The sequence below is a fragment of the Crocodylus siamensis genome, chromosome 5, assembly GCF_052110815.1.
Source record: "Crocodylus siamensis isolate JL-2025a chromosome 5, ASM5211081v1, whole genome shotgun sequence".
NCBI lineage: Eukaryota > Metazoa > Chordata > Crocodylia > Crocodylidae > Crocodylus > Crocodylus siamensis.
Window position 1 is genome coordinate 165,835,280 of NC_143399.1, and position 15,878 is coordinate 165,851,157.

The window sequence follows — 15,878 nt, forward strand, 5'->3', positions numbered from 1 at the left end:
CCCATAATTTCGTGTCATCTGCAAATTTGCCCAGTTCACATCTGCCTCCCAACTCCAGATTGTTATTGAAGATGTTAAAGAGTACCAGCCCCAGTACCAAGCCTTGAGGGACTTCACTGGTCACCCTATGATTGTTGATTTGCTCCCATCAATTAATACCCTTTGGGTCCAACACCATAGCCAGTTACTGAGCCATTAGACCATAAGATGATCAAGGCCACAGTTCCCCATCTTAACCATGAGGACATCATGGGGGACTAGGTCAAATCCCTCAGCCTCTCCTCGTATGGCCTTCCCTCCAGACCTTGGATCATATGAGTGGCTGTCCTCTGGACTCTCTCAAGCTTCTCCACATCCTTCCTGAAAGAGTGGGGGCGGGAATACTGGATGCAGTACTCCAGCTGCAGTCTCACCAGGGTTGAGTAAAGTGGGAGTATGACTTCCCTGGTTTTGCTTGAGTTGCACACCAGAGTTTGGTTAGCTTTGCCAGCCCCAGCATCACATTGGTGGCTCATATTCATCTTGTGGTCTGTCAAGACCTCGAAGTCCCTTTGAGTTGTGGTGCTAGTGAGTGTAGCACTGCTGAGCTTGTAAGTATGCTAGGAGTTCTTCCTACTTAGGTGCAGCACCTTGCACTTCTCTGCATTGAAGGCCAGCAGGTTTTGGTCAGCTCACCTTGAGAGTGTGTCTAAGTCTGCCTGGATCCCCAGCATGTCTGTCCTGTGGCATGATCACCCTCCCCCATAATTTGGTATTACCTGTGAACTTGGCCAGTTCACATCTGACTCCCGAATCCAGATCATTGATGAAAATGTTAAAGAGTATTGGCCCAAGTACCAAGCCCTGAGGGACTCCACTGGTTACCCTGCACCACATTGATTTGCTCCCTTCAACTAGTACTTTTTGGGTCTGACCCTATAGCCAGTTGCCTAGCCACCAGACATATGATGATCAAGACCACAGTTCCCCAGCTAAACCATGAGGACATTATGGGGAACTAGGTCAAAGTCCAGATATATGACTTCCACATTATCTTCCTTGTCCAGGGCACATGTTACTTGGTCATAGAAGGAGATATGTCTGGTCAGGAAAGACCTGCCAGTCACAAAGCCATGCTGGCTGGCATTCAGACGCTTGCCTTCCATTAGTCTAGCCTTGATGGATCCCTTGACAATTTTCTCCAGGATTTTTCCAGGGACGGATGTCAGATTGATTGGTTTATAGTCCTCTGAGTCATCCCTCCTCCCTTTCTTGTAGATAGGGATCACATTGGCTCTTTTCCAGTCATCCGGGACCTTGCCCAAGCACCATGATTTTTCAAATATCCCTGGCAAGGGGGGATACAATATTGTCTGACAGCTCTTTCAACCTTGGGTGCATCCATCTGGGCCCATGGACTTGTGAATGTCCAGCTTCTCAAGGTGTTCCCTCACCTGATCCACATCGATTTTGGGCCTGTTGCCCACTCTTGAATTGGTTTGTGCCATTCCTGGCAGTGTGATCCTCCTGGGAGGGTGAAAAACTGAAGCAAAAGAGTCATTTAGGAGATTGGCCCTTTCTTGGGCATTTGATGTCAGTTGCCCTGTTGCATCTCTCAGGGGTCCAATGCTATCCTTGTTCTTTTTTCTACTTCCCACGTTTCTGAAGAAGGACTTTTTGTTGTCCTTGATCCCTGTAGTTAGCTTAAGTTCAGTTTGTGCCTTGGCTTTTCTTGACCACTCTCTGCAGGTGTGGGTGAGTGCAGAGTAATTCTTTTTGGTAATGCTTCCTGTTTTCCAGCTGGTGTAGGCTACTCTTTTGAGCTTAATGAGGTCCAAGAGTTCCTTATTCAGCCATGGGGGCTTCCTTGCCTGTTGACTGCATTTCTTGCGAGATGGGATGGTTTTGCTCTGTGCTTCAAGAATTATGTTTTTGAGCAATGACAATTCCTCGTGTGCTCCCTTTTCCAGAGGGGTATGGCCTGTGATTGTCTGACTGACCAATTCTCTCAGTTTGCAGAAGTCAGCCTTCCCAAAGTTAAGGACTTCTGTTTTACCAAGGGGTTTGCTTGCTCTTCGGTGAACTAAGAAGTTGATCAATTCATGATCGCTGTCACTAAGCTTCGCCTCGATTTACATATCACTCACCAAGTCCTCCCCTTTGGCCAGGACCAGATCAAGCAGTGCCTCTTTCCTGGTTGGCCCATAGACCTCCTGGGTTAGGTAGAGCATGTGAGAAAGTTAGGCAACCTGTCAGATTTGGCCGTGAGCTCATCCCAAGAGATGTCAGGGAAGTTGAAGTCCCCCATGACAATCATGCATCAGGAGCGCATGGTTTTGACCATTTCCCTATTTAATTCCCAATCTAGGTTTTCCTCTTGGGCAGGGGGGTTTACAGTAGATTCCTACAAGTAAGTCACCCTCCCCATGTTCTCCTCATATCTTGACCCAGAGGGTCTCAAGACACCCTTCCTGGTTTGGAAATTCAATCTGCAGGGAGGTGAGCTGATCCATGACATAGAGAGCAACACCCCTACTCTTCTTCCCCACCCAGTCTCTCCTATACAAGGTATAACCCTCTACTGCCATTAACCAATCATAGGTGGAGTCCCACCTGGTCTCTGTAATTCCTACAAGGTCATAGTCATTATCACATAGGAGAAGGCCCAGTTCCTCAAGCTTTTTCCCAAGCTCCTGGCATTTGTGTACAGGCAGTTAAGTCTGCCAAGAGAAGCCCAGTGCTTCCTTGAGGGGTTAAGTGGGACCTTCCCTTGGGCTGTCACCAGAGCAGGTTGGTTCTCTTAGGCTACCCAAGTTATTGGTAGTGTGGCTAAATTGACCTGGGCTAGAACTGTTAGTAGACCACCCATCCCACAGCAGTCTCAGTTTAAAGCCCTGTCAAGAAAGTCAGCTATTCTGGCTGAGAAGAGCTTCTTCCCTTTCCAGGTGATGTGGAGGCCATCCCTTCCAAATAATGTTCATCATACAGCAGAAGAAAACAGGTGTCAGGGTATCTGGGTGTATTCCGTGTGTCACATAGACTCCACCCATTGTCTTCCTTATGCATCACTGTGTGAATGTTAACCTGTTCAAGGTCTTGAAACAAAGGTACTTGATGAAGCATAACCTTTTGATATATAGACATGCCTAATTTCCTGTGCAGTTCTTTGGCACCATCTAGCGCCCCTCTATGCGGTGCTGGTCAGGCCACAGCTGGAGTACTGTGTCCAGTTCTGGGCGCTGCACTTCAAGAAGGACATGGAGAACCTGGAGAGGGTCCAGAGGAGGGCCACTCATATGGTTGAGGGCCTCTGCGGCCAGGCCTATGGGGAGAGGCTGAGGCACCTGAATCTCTTCAGTCTCCACAAGAGGAGACTGAGGGGGAATCTTGTGGCTGCCTACAACTTTATCAGGGGCCACCAGCAGGGACTTGGGGAAAGTCTGTTCACCAGGGCCCCCCTTGGAGTCACCAGGAACAATGGCCACAAGCTGAGGGAGGATAGGTTTAGATTAGATATTAGGAAGAACTACTTCACTGTAAGGGTGGCCAGAGCCTTGAATAGGCTTCTTAGAGAGGTGGTGCTTTCAACTTCCCTGGAAATCTTCAAGAGGAGACTGAATAGGCACCTGGCTGGGGTCTTATGACCCCTGCCACCCCCAGTGCTCCTTCTGCCCATGGCAGGGGGTCAGATTAGATGATCTGTTTAGGTCCCTTCCGACTCATTGATTCTATGATTCTATCATTCTAGCAGTTGGGTATCTCTGGCCCCTCAATGTTTTGTAACAGCCAATAGACTGCCTGCAAAGCACAGGTTAGTATCATAGGTATTCAAGTCAAAATACTTCCTCTTTTTAGCAATGATCTGGGAATAGGGGATAGAGCTTATAACGCCTCTCACAATGACCACAACCAGCCGAAATGTTGAATCAAGCAATTGTTTGACCCCAGCATTCTTTCCTGCCAGGGCAGGGGGTCAGCCTTGATGATCTGCTCAGGTCCCTTCCGACTCTACCAACTATGAAACTATGAAACAGTCCACTCTCTCTGAAGTGTGGACCGTGGTTGAGGAAGCCAAGCCCATTGCAATGCCACCATTGCTGGACTCTTCTATTCACCTTGCTGATGGTCCTATCCTTCCTGAGCCCATGTCCTGCAACAGGGAGGACTGACGAGAAAACCTTCTGTGCTCCCAGACCCTTAAGCCCAGTTCCCAGAGCCCTGTAGTCATAGGACTACCAAATGTTAGTTGTTTGAGCTGAAAAGTTCTTCTGTCCAAACTTATTCTCCTACTGGAAATGTAGAAGCCTGTGGGCACGTTCAGACAAGCATGCATGTGCAGTCTGTGGTGCCTCAAAGCTGTTTGTGGAGCCACAAGCCACACACATGGCATGTGCACCTGTTCACCATGCTGCTTATTTGCATCATGGTGGCAAAATTTGACACTAGGAGATCCTAGTAAAAAAAAAAGCCACTGAAAAAGCAGTGTGGTGCACTTAGCAGCAGGATGAGCTGCCAGAAATGGTTCCTGGCTGGCCAGAACCATGCTCTGGCTGCTGACCAGGCTCCAAGTGGCTGGATCTATACCGCTGCTGCTACAGCAGGCCCCCAGGATTCCAGATAAGGCTGCTGAGGCCAGGACAGGTGCTAGCACCAGTCTTTCCTACACCACCATGTGCTGGAGGACACATTTGTGAGAGCCCGGCAGGGCAAGTTATGCTGAGGGGAAACCAGCATGGGTTCATGGCAGGCAGATCGTGCCTGACCAATCTAGTTTCTTTTTATGACCAGGTTACAAAACGCCTCGACGCAGGAGGAGGGGTGGATGTCGTATACTTGGACTTCAGGAAGGCCTTTGATACAGTATCCCACCCCATACTGGTGAACAAGTTAAGGGGCTGTGACTTGGATGACTGCACAGTCCGGTGGGTGGAGAATTGGCTGGAGGGTCGCACCCAGAGAGTCGTGGTGGATGGGTCGGTTTCAGCCTGGAAGGGTGTGGGCAGTGGGGTCCCGCAGGGCTCGGTCCTTGGACCGATACTCTTTAATGTCTTCATCAGCGACTTGGATGAGGGAGTGAAATGTACTCTATCCAAGTTTGCAGATGACACTAAGCTATGGGGCGAAGTGGACACGCCGGAGGGCAGGGAGCAGCTGCAAGCAGACCTGGACAGGTTAGACAAGTGGGCAGAAAACAACAGAATGCAGTTCAACAAGGAGAAATGCAAAGTGCTGCATCTAGGGAGGAAAAATGTCCAGCACACCTACAGCCTAGGAAATGACCTGCTGGGTGACACGGAAGTGGAAAGGGATCTTGGAGTCCTAGTGGACTCCAAGATGAACATGAGTCGGCAGTGTGACGAAACCATCAGAAAAGTCAATGGCACTTTATCGTGCATTAGCAGATGCATGACAAATAGGTCCAAGGAGGTGACACTTCCCCTCTATCGGGCGCTGGTCAGACCGCAGCTGGAGTACTGCGTGCAATTCTGGGCGCCGCACTTCAAGAAGGATGCAGATAATCTGGAGAGGGTCCAGAGAAGGGCCACTCGTATGGTTAAGGGCATGCAGGCCAAGCCCTACGAGGAGAGACTAGAGAAACTGGACCTTTTCAGCCTCCGCAAGAGAAGGTTGAGAGGCGACCTGGTGGCTGCCTATAAGTTCGTCAGGGGGGCACAGAAGGGAATTGGTGAGTATTTATTCACCAAGGCCCCCCCCGGGGTTTACAAGAAATAATGGCCACAAGCTAGAAGAGAGCAGATTTAGATTGGATATTAGGAGGAACTTCTTCACAGTTCGAGTGGCCAAGGTCTGGAACAGGCTCCCAAGGGAGGTGGTGCTCTCCCCTACCCTTCAAGCGAAGGCTAGATGTGTATCTAGCTGGGGTAATGTAGGCCCAGCACTCTTTCCTGCTTATGCAGGGGGTCGGACTCGATGATCTATTGAGGTCCCTTCCGACCCTAGCATCTATGAATCTATGAATCTATGTGCAGGGGTATGCCCTGTGACAAAAAGCTGTGGCACAAATATGAGCCATGGGAAATGTGTGCCCCTGCACATGTGTGTTCATTTGGACATGGTCCCTGTCCATTTTCAGCCAAGCTAATTGCTTCTTCTCTAGCTGAAACAATTTTCTGCCTTGGGAATATGAATGCAAACTGATATAAAAATGAACTTCTCAAGTGAAACTGTTTGAAAAGATAAGCACATAGGAAAATTTCTCACACCAATCTCAGTTTCTCAAGTCTGAGTGGAGATATTTAAAAAATATTTTTTGAGATTGAGAGGAAATTATTCAAAATTATTTAATTTCCTCCCATGGAAATTTTCATTTAAAAAACACATACATGGACTTCAGGTAATTACTTCAGCCACACTTCAGTGCTTGATTGGCATCTTTTCAAGGCAAGATTTGCTTCTAGAATATTTTAACTTGTTTTTACTTCTTTGCTATAGTGCACACTAATGAACTAATTGTTTTCTGCCTTGGGTGCATCCATCTGGGCCCATGGACTTGTGAATGTCCAGCTTCCGTATAGAATAATAGAAAATTAGGGTTGGGAGGTCCTGAGATCATCTAGTTCAACCTCCTCCTCAAAGCAGGACCATCCTCAACCAGATCATCCCAGCCAAGGCTTCATCTAGCTGGGTCTTAAAAACCTCCAAGAATGAAGATTCCACCACCTCTCTGGGTAACCTGTTCCAGTGCTTTGCTACCCTCCTAGTGAGAAAATTCTTCCTAAAATCTAACCTAAACTTCTGTTGCTGGAACTTGAGACTGTTGCTCCTTGTCCATCATCAAAGCTTTCTCTCGTGCATGGATGACCTCTACCTGACTCAAGAAGTCTATGGGCCAACGAGAAGCAAAGTACTGGCTAAGGGGGACAACCTAATCGGCGACCTAGTGATCGATGGGAAGCTGGGTGACAGCGACCACGAGCTGATCACCTTCACCATCTGCCGTAAAGCTGGCAAGTCAGTCAGCAACACAGAGGTCCTTGACTTCAGAAAAGCTGACTTTGACAAGCTCGGGAGGCTTGTCGGTCAGGCCCTCAGGGACCATGACCCCAAGGAAAAGGGAGCTCAAGAAGAGTAGTTGCTTCTCAAGGAAGCGATCCTCAATGCACAAGCTAAATCTATTCCAACACGGAGGAAAGGCAGCAAGAAGGCACAGCAGCCCTCCTGGCTCTCCAGGGACCTAGCAGACCTCCTGCGGCTAAAAAGGAAAGCCTACAAAGGATGGAAGACGGGATTCACCTCCAAGGAGGATTATTCTGCACTGGTCCGGTCCTGCAGGGAGCAAACCAGGAAAGCCAAGGCTGCAACTGAACTCCAACTACCTTCAAGCATCAAGGACAACAAAAAGTCCTTTTTCATATATGTGGGGAGCCGGAGGAAAAGCAAGGGCAACGTTGGACCCCTGCTAAACCAGATGGGACAACTGACGCCCAGGAAAAAGCCAACCTACTAAATAGGTACTTTGCGTCAGTCTTTCATCAGTCCCATGGGACGCCCATGCCTGCTATGGGACAGGGAGATCCGGGTGATGGGGATCCCCTACCCTCCATCAATGCTGACCTCGTGAAGGAACACCTTGAGAAGCTGGATACCTTCAAGTCAGCCGGCCCTGATAATCTGCACCCCAGGGTACTCAAGGAGCTGGTGAGCGTCATAGCCCAGCCCCTGGCACGGATCTTTGAAAACTCCTGGTGCTCTGGTGTAGTGCCCGAAGACTGGAAGAAGGCCAATGTGGTGCCGATCTTCAAGAAAGGGAGGAGAGTGGATCCGGGTAACTACAGGCCCATTAGCCTGACTTCTATCCTGGGTAATATCTTAGAAAAGTTTATTAAGGAGGCCATCCTTGATGGACTGGCCCAGGCTAACATTCTAAGGGATAGCCAGCATGGGTTTGTTGCGGGTAGGTCTTGTTTGACCAATCTCATTTCCTTCTATGACCAGGTGACCTATCACCTGGACAAGGGAGAAGAGATTGATGTCATATATCTTGACTTCAAAAAAGCCTTTGATCTGGTAGCCCATGATCACCTCTTGGCCAAACTGGCCAGTTGTAGCCTTGGCTCCACCACGATCCGCTGGCTGGGAAATTGGCTCCGTGGTCGGACCCAGAGGGTTGTAATTGTTGGCAGTCACTCATCCTGGTGCCCTGTGACCAGTGGGGTCCCTCAAGGCTCTGTCCTTGGACCCATACTGTTCAACATCTTTATTAATGATGTGGACATTGGAGTCAGGAGTGGACTGGCCAAGTTCGCCGATGACACCAAACTTTAGGGCAAAGCATCCACACCAGAAAATAGGCGGGTGATCCAGGCTGACCTGGACAAGCTCAGCAAATGGGCAGATGAGAACCTTATGGTGTTTAACACCAAAAAATGCAAGGTTCTCCACCTTGGGAGGAAAAATCTGCAGCATCCTTATAGGCTCGGCAGTGCTACGTTGGTTAGCACTACAGAAGAAAGAGACTTGGGGGTCATCATTGACCACAAGATGAACATGAGCCTCCAATGCGATGCTGCAGCTAATCAATGTGACCAAAACGCTGGTTTGCATCCATAGATGCTTCTCGAGCAAATCCCGGGACGTCATTCTCCCCTTGTACTCGGCCTTGGTGAGGCCGCAGCTGGAGTACTGCATCCAGTTTTGGGCTCCACAATTCAAAAAGGATGTGGAGAAGCTTGACAGCGTCCAGAGGAGAGCCATGTGCATGATCAGAGGTCAGGAAAACAGATCTTACGATGATAGGCTGAGAGACATGGGACTCTTTAGCCTGGAAAAGCGCAGGCTCAGGGGTGATCTGATGGCCACTTATAAGTTTGTCAGGGGTGACCACCAGGATCTGGGGGAACGTTTGTTCACCAGAGCGCCCCAAGGGATGATGAGGTCGAACGGTCACAGACTCCTGCAAGACCATTTCAGGCTGGACATAAGGAAGAATTTCTTTACTGTCCGAGCCCCCAAGGTCTGGAACAGTCTGCCAGCGGAGGTGGTTCAAGCACCTACATTGAACACCTTCAAGAGTAAATTGGATGCTTATCTTGCTGGGATCCTATGACCCCAGCTGACTTCCTGCCCTTTGGGCAGGGGGCTGGACTCGATGATCTCCCAAGGTCCCTTCCAGCCCTCATGTCTATGAAATCTATGTCTATGAAAATCTGCCACCACTGGGAACAGTCTAGTTTCATTCTCTTTTGAACCTCCCTTCAGATAGTTGAAGGCTGGTATTACATTCCCTTCCCAGTCTTCTCTTTTCTAAACTAAATAAGCCTAGTTCTCTCAGCCTTTCCTCAGAAGGCATGTGCTCCAGCCCCCTCAACATTTTTGTTGCCCTCTGTCCTAAGTGCAGGACTTTGCACTTGTCCTTGTTGAACCCCATGAGATTTCTTTTGGCCTAATCTTCCAATTTGTCTAGGTCACGGTGAATCCTAGCCCTATCCTCTAACATATCTACTGCTCCCTGCAGCTTGGTGTCATCTGCAAACTTGCCAAGGGTGCACTCTATGCCATCTTCCAGGACATTGATGAAGAGATTGAACAAAATCATCCCCAGGACCAACCCCTGGGGCACTCCACTTGATACCAGTTGTCAACTAGACATGAAACAATTGAATATTACCCTCTGAGCCCAATGCTCCATCCAGTTTTCTATCTACCTTACAGTCCATTCATCCAGCCTGTACTTCCTTAGGTTGCCTGCAAGAATGTAGTGGGAGACCATATCAAAAGCCTTGCTAAAATCAACCACATCCATCAGTCTCCCTGCATCCACAGAGCCAGTCATCTCATCATAGAAGGCAATCAGGTTGGTCAGGCATGACTGGCCCTTGATGAATCCATAGAGAAAGTTGTCTCCAACACTCTCTAAAAACCTTCCTGGATTGCCTGGTGCACTGCTGTATTGCCTTCCAAGCAGATGTCAGAGTGATTGAAGTCCCCCATGAGAACCAGGGCTTGTGAGGAAAGTTCTGCTAGCTATCTGAAGAAAGCCCCGTCTACTGCTTTCTCCTGGTCTGGTGGTCTATAGCAAAATCCCAGTACATCGCCCTTGTTGGTCTCCCCTCTAACCTTAACCTAGAGATTTTCAACAGTCCTATCTCCAGCTTCATAATGGAGCTCTGAGCAATCATATGGCTGTTTTACATGGAGTGCAACTCCTCCTTCTCTTCTGCCCTGCCTGTCCTTCCTGAACAATTTATGACAGTGCTCTAGTCATGCGAGCTTTCCTACCAAGTCTCTGTTATTCCAGTCATGTCATAGATCCACGACTGTACAAGGACTTCCAGTTCTTCCTGCTTGTTGCCCAGGTTCCATGCATTCATGTACAGGCACCTAGGGTAATTACTCAATTGCTCTGATTTCTCAGGAAGTATGAGAACACCTCCCCTGTGGCCCCCCTCCTGCTTGCTGTTCCTTCAGTTCACTGACTTACCCACTGACCTCAGAGCTTAGGTCTCCAGCCCCTGGCAAACCTAGTTTAAAGCACTCCTCACTAAGTTAATGAGCCTGTTTGTGAAGATGCTCTTTCCTCTCTTCATCAGGTGGATCCCATCTCTTCCCACAAATCCTTTCTCTTGGAACATCATCCCATGGTCAAAGAAGTGAAAGCCCTGCTGGTAACACCACTTTTGTAGCTAGGTGTTGATCTGCAGGATGCACCTATTCCTGCCCTGGCCCTTTCCTTTGACCGGAAGGATCTAAGAGAACACAACCTGAGTCCCAGACCCCTTTACCCTTGCACCCAGAGCCCTGTTGTCACTTTTGATACACTCAGGGCCTCTCCTGGCAGCATCATTGGTGCCCACATGGATGAGTAGCATGGGGTAGCAGTCAGAGGGCTGGATGAGTCTCAGGAATCCCTCCATGGTATCTTGAATCTGGACTCCAGGCAAGTAGTAAACTTCCCAAGACAGCAGGTCAAGTCAGCCGATGGCTCCCTCTGTCTCCTGCAGAAGGGAGTCTCCAACTACCACCTCCTGTCACTTCTTGGTGGTGGTGGTTGTCTCATCCTTGCCACTTTGCAGAGGCCTGACCTGTCCTCCTCCTCCACCAATGAAACGTGCTCCTCCTTCTGTGTTGCTAGGGCTGCATATCTGTTCTCCAAATGAACTGCTGCAAGTGGAAGTGAAGATTTCTGCTTGCTGCCAAAAAGTCACAAGCCTCCAGCTTCCACCCTCCTGGCAGTTCATATCCTTTCTTTGCTCTAGCGCAGCCTCTGGCACTTGTTTCTCCATGGTCCTGGAGCTCTCCTCCAGCATTGAATCAATGAATTCATGGCAGAGGGTGCTTCAGAGTCTGACCACCTCCTCCTGTAGTTCTCTTCCGTGTTCCCTGAGAGACACCACCAGGATGCACCACTCACACCACAGGCACTTCCCCACCTGGCTGTCACTGGAAGGTACCTGTAAGCCACAGTTCCCAAAGTGCCAAGCCCATACCTGGGTGGAAGCCTTGATGGTGAGCAGTCCTGCCTGAACAGAAACCTGTGGTGCAAGCAGAGACAGTGGCAGTGGCTCTGATATTGAGACGTCCTCCAGCCATTTCCATGGTCTCTTAATATGCCTCTTCTCTCTTAATGCCCTTCTTCCAAGCACAGGAAGGAAAAGGAAAAGAATACACTTTGTGATTTGTTATTCCAAAGGTGATTATATAATACAGTTTTCTAATAAAAATGCTCCTCTATTGCCATGTTAGTAGTTTTCTGTCCAGTCCAGCTTGTGGTGGATAGAACTCTCTACTGAATTATAAAATAAAAAAAAGGACTGCAGGGGTTGGCAACTTCTGGCACAAGTGCCTGAGTGTGGCATGCAAAGGCAGTTTGCTTGGCATGTGTACCTCAAGGTGGATGGTGGGAGAGTTATGATGTTTGCAATCTATCTTGTGGCAGTACAGTCTCAGCTAGAAACGAGCCAAGGTGCACATGCATCCACTGCCAGCAACGAGCCAAGCCAGGACTCTATGGACTCCAGAGCAGTTGCTTGCAACCTCCCTGCCACTGACTGTGAGCAGCCCAGGCTCTGTGGTGGGTGGAAGGGGCCTTCACAGAGGCCAGGCAGGCTGTGGCAGGCAGCTGGGATGCTGCAAGCAGCTGCACTGGGGTCTGCAGAGCCCTGGCCCAACTCGTTGCTAATGGCAGGTGCATACACACCTCGGGGCAGTTGATGGGGAAGTGGCTGGGGCTGCACTAGGAGCAGGCCTTTCATGGCTCCCCCACTGGGGGGAGCTGGTTTACTCCTAGCATGCCAACATTTTACAAGTTGAGGTTGTGGGTGTTTTTGTCACTCTGTCCCAAAATGTTGCTGACCCCTATTTTACTGGATAAAACTTCTATGGATAAAACTTTCAGTGAGAGGACTGAGGTGTAAAAACCATGGTGTTTAGGGAATCCTGACACCTACAGGACAATTTCCTAGTCCCATCCATCAGCTAAGGAGGGCTGGGATGATTTGATGAAAGCTGGCTGGGGAAACCATTTGAAGAAACTTCTGAGACACTGATTCTAGATTAGAAAAACAGGGTGAGATTTTCCTTTGGTTTCATTTCATTTGTGGTCCGCCTTCCAAACCTAATAGTTAGTTCATTCATATGATATATCTTCCTTGTGTAATAATTTTTTCCCCTATTTTATATACCCTACTAAATGCCTGCAGGGAGAGTGATTTTCAGAGTAATCGATAGAACATAAAGTCAGACAGGAGTCTCCACGTTGGAGAAGAGAAGGGATACCAGCTAGGCACGTTGGGGGAATCACCTGTGAATAGCAGCAAGTATGAGCTGTAAAGTGGACTGCCGAGAATACCAGGACAGTGTTCCAGATCAGGAGGTAGCTACAGGTAATTTATTATTTTATTTCCTGGTATCTTTCAAATACTACAGATTCTTTTTCTTACACGTTCATCTGTCTTATATAAGCAACCTGTTTCATTTCATAACTTACTGATTGTCTCAGGGTGAGAAGGGTTTTTAGAGCTGTTGTCAGTTATAGGCACACTGCTTGTGTGGAAACAGCAAGTCCCTAATATTTTGCACACTGTGGGTGAAGATCTCATAAGTTTGCAGGCTTCCTCTACTTAAGGTGAAAGGTTTGGTCAGGGGTTGAGAAAAATGAGGTGTACTAGGATGAGTAGTTGCCCCAACAGTGAAATCTAGTCTCATCCCTGAAGACACACAACAGAACAGTGTAGAGAAGTTTGGGGCTCTAGGGTCACCCTGATGTGACAGCAGTTTGTCACAGAAGGTTTAATGGTTTGGATAAACAGCAAAATCTTGCTCCCCTTCACCCACTAAACTTTCTAAAACCTCAGGCTTAACCTTTAATATACTTAATAGGATTACCTGCACTTACCTAGCACCCTCCAGGAAAGTCAGGTAAGGCTTTGAATTTGGAAACGTATGTTCCATTCCCAACTCTGTTACTGATCTACTGTATAATGTTAATCTCTCTGGGCTTCTGGTACCTCTCTGATGTATTAAGATATCTATTAAGAATGAAAGCTGGTTTTGGTAGGATCAGTGTCATACTCAGTGGGCATGTCTGCACATACTTTTATGCGTGCCTAAACTTAATGTGCATTATCTTAATGCACATTAAGGTGATTTAAGTGCATGTATGGACGTAACATGCAATAATGCATGTTAAGGCGGGTGTGCAGACGGACTTGGGATTAAAGTTAGTCTCATGTCAATGGACGCACACTACGCTAATGTGCATTAGCATGACTACACATTCACTAATGTGATTTAACTATTCGCACCCTAATGTGATTTAACTATTCGACCCCTGCACAAATAAAGCTGTTACCTCCTGTTGATACCTATTCTCACATAAATTTGATACGTGCTTTATCAACTTTGGGCTTGAATAGGCTTAAATCACCATTTTTAAGGCACATTAAGAGCATTCACGTGTAAACACGTGCCCTTAATGCGCCTTAAATCAAGCTAATGCACACATGTAGGCATGCCCAGTGGGTGTGTCTACACATGCATATTAGTGCAAAGCAATATACTCTGGTGCTTACTGATACAGAACTTATTGCTTCAGGTATGCTGTTTGTGTGTGTGCCCAGAACTACAGCATTTTGAGTTGGGGTGGAACAGCACCAGCTGGCAGGAGGCCTCAGGGGTCAGCCTGCCAGCCTGCGGCTGCTTCTCCTGTCTCAACATGCTGTGGAGTGGCTGGCTGGGACATGAGGGTGCTGTAGTACAGGGCTAGCTGACAGACAACCTCTGCACGAAGCATCATTTTGTCTCAGCCAGCCGGGGTAGTATCTACATGTGTGCTGCTGCAGAGTAAAAAACTACACAGCAGGATAGTGCTTGTATTTACAAGTCCTATCCTGATGTGGAGTAAATTAGTTTACTCCAGCCTAACAGAGGTGCATGTATAGACATACAATGTTACTGCTCAGCTAATTAGTCTAATGTGCAATTAATGTCTCATGTAGATGTACCTAGTGGGTGTACAGTGCCTAGTGTAATGTGGCCTCCATGTGTATCTTAATACAAATTCTATGATCTCCAGAATTTTACAGATCTGAATTAATGAAGCAAGTTATGCATGTATGACTAATTGACTATGCCATTTAAAGATAAAGAAAGTGAGCCATAGAAAATTATGTGGCTTCCCTGAGGCTACTTAAGTAGCCTTGAAGGTTGAAGGGTTGCCATAAAGAAGAGGGAAAACACCTTTTCTCTCACTGTGGAGAATAGGATGTGGACCAATGGCTTGAAGTTGCAGTAAACTAGATTTAGATTGGATTTCAGGGAAAACTTATTCACTGTTAGAACAGTGAGGCAGTAAAATAAACTTCCTAGGGAAGTTCTGGATTCTCCGTCACTAGAGGTGGCAGACACTGGTCAGGGATGATCAAAGCGCAGCTATGCCTATGTTGTACTGTGGGTATTTTCCATGCTTCTGGGCTCTGCTGGTCGCCACGTAGGGCAGGAAGGTAACTTCCCCCAATACACTGTGGAAGACTATTTTAGATTTTCACCCTGGGCTTGGAGATCTAAGAGCTTCAGGGAAGTCTCAAAACCCACTCAATTTTGTCTATGTAACCAAATCAACTGATCATTAGAAGTTTATCAAAGACCATGACTGATTAGCAACCCATAAAATGTCACAATTCAATTTCTTCTCTATTTCAACAAAAGTTAATGGCCATTTTAGCCTTGATATGGATAGAATAGGACCAGGCTCCTGATCTTTTATTGATAGATTTACACTTTAATATTTTGACCTGCAATAACTGATATCACCATTAACTGGAGCTGCACATAAATGACAAGAGGGGACCCTTAACATGGTTTTATTGGCTGTATTTCTATATCAACATTAGCATCTTATGTGCATTATACGTAGCTTGGATCCCAGAAATACAACAGCACAGCTTCAAATACACATTTTTCATAAATATTTTATTCCATGTTATGGTGAATTCTATAGGGCCAATTGCAAGCTTTTGGCACCCCCCCGCCCCCCATTCATTGTCTTTTAAAATACCATTCAGGGACCTGTTTGAAGAGATCATAACACTGCTAGAAGAGTGTAGGCTGGTTCAAGGACATCAGCACTGCTGGTGTCACTGAAAAGATACTACCCTGAGATACTACATTCCAGCAGTACTTGTTTTATATAAATGAGCGTAAGAGTGATTAATTTTTAGATGCTGAAAGGGGCACTTAATCCCATTTATGGTCAGCTGGCTTGCTTTATTCTGGCAGTGCATTCAAAATATTTGCAGATGTGACAGAACAAAACAACTTTATGAAAGAACTGCTATTGTCAATAATTTTCTTATTGATCCCAGGGTTCATTAAATTAACACTATGTTCAATATTGCTGCTGAGGAAATCACTGAAGCCTACCAAGATGAAATTGTGTCATA